This window comes from Gorilla gorilla, chromosome 10 (assembly GCF_029281585.2).
Source record: "Gorilla gorilla gorilla isolate KB3781 chromosome 10, NHGRI_mGorGor1-v2.1_pri, whole genome shotgun sequence".
NCBI classification, from domain to species: domain Eukaryota; kingdom Metazoa; phylum Chordata; class Mammalia; order Primates; family Hominidae; genus Gorilla; species Gorilla gorilla.
In genome coordinates, this window is record NC_073234.2 from 136014732 (window position 1) to 136019934 (window position 5203).

At 49.9% G+C, this 5203-nt stretch overlaps 1 pseudogene; it reads right to left on the reverse strand.

Moving 5' to 3' along the window:
* Positions 1–4413: 4413 nt before the first annotated feature.
* LOC129525888 (large ribosomal subunit protein uL5-like) lies at positions 4414–4964 on the reverse strand (annotated as a pseudogene).
* Between the last annotated feature and the right edge of the window lie 239 nt (positions 4965–5203).

Here is a 5203-nt window from a genome sequence, read left to right on the forward strand (position 1 = left end):
GCAGCATAGGGCGGTGATTAAAGGGTTGGAGGACTCAGACTGCCTGGTTTAAATCCAGCCTCAGCTACCTATGTCCTGCACGCCCTCAGGCCTCAATTTCATCATCTATAAAATGGGCACAAGGAGAGTACCCACCTCCTTTAATGGTTGTAAAGACTGAGTGAATTATTCTTTGTACTATTGTTATTGTGTTTTCCCCAGATTCCTTTTTTTGTTGAGACAGGGTCTTGCTCTGTCTTGCAGGCTTTGGTGCAGTGGCATGATCATAGCTCACTGCAACCTTGAACTCCTGGGGCTCAAGCGATCCTCCCATCTTGGCCTCCCATGTAGCTGGGACTATAGGTGCATGCCACCATGACTGGCTAATTTTTATTTCTACTTTTAGTAGAGATGAGGTCTCACTATGTCGCCCAGGCTGGTCTTGAACTCCTGTCCTCAAGTGATCTTCCCGCCTCAGCCTCCCAAAGTGTTGGGATTACAGGCGTGAACCACGGTGCCCGGCCGTATTATGCTCAGTTTTATAGATGAGCAGAGCGAACATCAGAGAGGTGAAGTCACTCCTCCAGGGTCACATAACTGGGAGGTAACAGAGCTAGGATTTGAAACCCAGTCTGCCTGCCTGCATAGCCCATGGAAGTAACCACTGCATGACATTCTTTATCGGGACACTTTTTTAGACAGAGTCTCACACTGTCGCCCAGGCTGGAGTGGAGTGAGGCGATCCCTGCTCACTGCAACCTCCGCCTCCCGTGTTCAAGCGATTCTCCTGCCTCCGCCTCTCAAGTAGCTGGGATTACAGGCACATGCCACCATAGCCGGCTAATTTTTTTGTATTTTTAGTAGAGATGGCGTTTCACCATGTTGGTCAGGCTGGTCTCGAACTCCTGACCTCATGATCTGCCCACCTCGGCCTCCCAAAGTGTTGGGATTACAGATGTCAGCCACCGCTCCTGGCCAGGATACTTTTTTTTTTTTTTTTGTGAGTCAGAATCTCACTCTGTCACCCAGGCTGGAGTGCGGTGGTGCAATCATGGCTCACTGCAGCCTTCACTTCCCTGGGCTCAGGTGATCCTCCCACCTCAGCCTCCCAAGTAGCTGGGACTACAGGCATGCGCCACCATGCCTGGCTAATTTTTTTTTTTTTTGTATTTTGTGTAGAGATGGGGTTTTTCCATGTTTCCCAGGCTGATTTCAAACTTCTGAGCTTGGGTGATCTGCCTCCTCAGCCTCCCAAAGTGCTGGAATTATAGGCATGAGCCACTGTGCCTGGCCTGGGACACTCTTTATAGGGGAGACAGACATGTCGTTCACTTGTTACTGCCCAGGCGTTTGGCACTTGGAGGAGGACTCCACTCCCTCAGCCTGGACATTTATGACCTCAGCCCCCAGTGGTCCCTCCCTGACCTCTGCTCCAGGCCTCTCCAAGTGGCCAGGGCCTTCTTGGGAGAAGGGAGGCTCGGGGAAGCCCACAGCCCAACCTCACTCATGTACCAGTCTCATGTGAGATGTGAGGTCCCCAGCCTGCATTACAGAATTCCTACCTCCCTTCCACTGGGTTTCCCTGAGTACTTACTGTGCCAGGCCTGCACTAGGCTCTGAGAACAAAAGAGGACTTTGTCCCTGCCCTGATATTGCTCACTAGGTGGTGAGACGGGTTGTTAAAAAGGTAGGCTGGGCGCGGTGGCTCACACCTGCAATCCCAACACTTTGGGAGGCAGAAGTGGGCGGATCACCTGAGGTCAGGAGTTCAAGACCAGACCGACCAACATGGTGAAACCCTGTCTCTACTAAATACAAAAAATCAGTCAGGCATGGTGGCGGGCACCTGTAATCCCAGCTACTCAGGAGGCTGAGGCAGGAGAATCACTGGAACCCAGGAGGCAGAGGTTGCAGTGAGCTGAGATCGTGCCACTGCACTCCAGCCTGGGCAACAAGAGTGAAACTCCGTCTCAACAACAACAACAACAACAACAACAACAACAACAACAACAACAACAAAAGGCAAGAGCAGCTACTGCTCTTGTAAGAACGGGGGTAAACAGGTGCCTGGAGGCGGCACTTAACTCAGCCCAGGTGGTCAGGGAAGGCTTCCTGGAGCCGGTGGTGTCTGAGCTGAGGCCTGAAGGAGAAAAAGAGCCAGGGGAAGAGAGAGAAGGTAGGAAAGAGTGTTGTAGGAAGAGGGAACTGCTTGTGCTAAGGAAGCGACGTGCTGAGTTCCAGGAACTGTGAGTTGTAGGGGATAGAGGTGTGGGTGAGGGGGACTGGGACTGCAGAGATGGGCAGGGACGGGTCCCTCAGGGCCTTGTTGGGCACACTGAATGCTTGGATACTGAGTGGATGGCTGAGGGAATGAGATTGGGAGCTGGAAGCTTCCCTTTGGCTGCAGGGAAGAATAGACCTCAGGCGGCTGGACTGGAGGTAGTGACCCTGGGGAGGAAGCTGCTGCCTGGAGGGAGAAGAGGGACTTGGATGAGGGTGGTGGGATAGAGAGAAACGGGTGGCTTTGCAAAGTGTTTACACGTAGAACTGTTTACCTCTTGCTGCACGATAAATCACCCCAAAACTGTGTGCCTTAAAACAACAACACTATTTTTTTCTCACGATTCTGTAGGGTGAGAGGGCAGTTCTGCATCACGTGGGGTTGCTGGGATGGCAGGAAGGTCCCAAGTGGCCTCACCCACGTGGCTGGCAGTCATTGTTGGCTGCCGGCTGGGTGCTCAGTTAGGGCTGTTGGTTGGGGGGAGCCTCAGCTTAGTGCATTCACAATGTTGAGCAACCACCACCTCTTCCTAGTTTCACACTTTCCTATCACTCCATACCCATATGGCAATCTCTCCCCATCCTCCCTCCCCCCAGCCGCTGACAACCATGAATCTGCTTTCTGTCTCTATGGGTTTACCTATTCCAGACATTTCAGATCCATGGAATCATACAATATGTGACCTCTGGTGTCTGGCTGCTTTCAGTTAGCATGATGTTGTCAGGGTTCACCCATGTTGTAGCATGCGCCAGCACTTCATTCCTTTTTATGGCTGAATAATATTCCATTGTATGGCTAGACCACCATTTGTTTATCCATTAATCTGTTGATGGATATTTGGCTTGTTTCCACCTTTTGGCTCTTGGGAATAATGCTGCTATGAGCATTGGTGAACAAGGATCTGTTTGAGTCTCTGCTTTCAGTTCTTTAGGAATGGAATTTCTGTGTCATATGGTAACTCTATGTTTAACTTTTTGAGGAACTGCCAAATTGTTTCCCACAGCAGCTGCACCATTTTCCACTCCCAGCCGCAATGGATGAGTGCAATGGACTGAATGTTCATGTCCTCCCCAAAATCATATATTGAGATCCTCACCCATGAAGTGATGGCATTAGGAGGTGGAGCCTTCGGGAAGTAAACAGGCCATGCGAGTGGAGCCCTCATCAGTGGATGAATGTGCTTAGAAAAGGGACCCCGGAGAACACTGTTGCCTTCTCTCCACCACGTGAGGGGACGATGAGAAGTCCACAGTCTTCAACCCAGAAGAAGGCCCTCACCAGAACCCGGCCATGCTGGCCACCATGACCTCACACTTCCAGGGTCCAAAACTACGAGAAATACATTTCTGGTTTTTGTTGTTGTTGTTTCTTTTTTGAAACAGGGTCTCACTCTGTTGCCCAGGCTGGAGTGCAGTGGCAGAGTCTCGGCTCACTGCAACCTCTGTCTCCCGGGTTCAAGCGATTCTCCTTCCTCAGTCTTCTGAGGAGCTGGGATTACAGGCCCCAGCCACCATGCCCGGCTACTTTTTGTATTTTTAGTAGAGATGGTGTTTTCCCATGTTGGCTAGGCTGGTATCAAACTCCTGTCCTCAAAAGATCCACCCTCCTCAGCCTCCCAAAGTGCTGGGATTACAGGCATTAGCCGCCGCGCCTGGCTGAATTTCTGTTGTTTATGAGCCATCCGGTCTACAGTACTTTGTTATAGCAGCCTGGATGGACTAACACAACAGAAGTGTCTATTTTTCCACATCCTTACCAACACTCATTATTTCCGTTTGTTTGTTTGTTTGTTTGAGATGGAGTCTTGCTCTGTTGCCCAGGCTGGAGTGCAGTGGCACGATCTTGGTTCACTGCAAACTTCACCTCCCAGGTTCAAGCGATTCTCCAGCCTCAGCCTCCCCAGTAGCTGGGACTACAGGTGTGCGCCACTACGCCTGGCTAATTTTTGTATTTTTAGTAGAGATGGGGTTTCACCATGTTGGCCAGGATGGTCTCGAACTCCTGACCTTAGGCGATTAGCCGGCCTCGGCCTCCCAAAGTGCTGGGATTACAGGCACGAGCCACCGCACCCAGCCAGCACTTGTTATTTCTCTCCCCACTTCTTATTTTATTTTGTTTTATATTTCCCTGAAAACTGTTTATTGGCTTTTTGGATAGAAACGGGAATTTATTTGCGAGGAAGCATGATCCCATCACACTTCTGCTGGAGCCAGCGCATGGTCTCCTCTTTGCTGATTCTGTGTTTGGCCCCAGTGCAGCCTGTCCTGCGCTTCTTGTCTGTGATGCTGAAACCCAGCCTACTCAGCACCGCAGAGAAGTCCAGGCCATAGACACCCACACTTGGGTCATATTTGATACCCAGATTGATGTGTTCCTGGATCCCAAAATTAAAGTTTCCAGTATCTGAGAAGTTATTTTTTCTCAACTCATACTCCCGTACCTCTAGACCCTTCTCCAGGATTTCTTCTGCTTTGGCCTCTTGAACTATGCAGCGGACAGCATTTTCGGCTTTTCATTTTTCCGGATGTCAAACAATATGACAGTGTATCTGGCTTTGGAAAACACAGGGTCCAGGCTGCAAGCTGCTCCAATGCTTTGGCTGCAGGGATCAGTCTCTACTCTCCCCAACACAGATGTCGAGGCAGAGCTTGTGAATGCAAAGTTCCCATGTGGGGTTCTCCTTTTCACCTTCATCCTGTGCCATGACGGAGAACAGGAAGAGCTCTGCCCCCTTTTTAAAAATTAAGGCCATCCTACTTTGTGATATCTTATTGTGGTTTTGATTTACATTTACTTAATGGCCAATGATGTTGAACATCTTTTTCATATGCTTTCTGGCCATTTGTTTATCTTCTTTGGAGAAATGTCTGTTAGCTTACTTGGCTCATTTTTTTTTTTTTTGTTGAGACAGAGTCTTGTCCTTGTTGTCCAGGCTGGACTGCA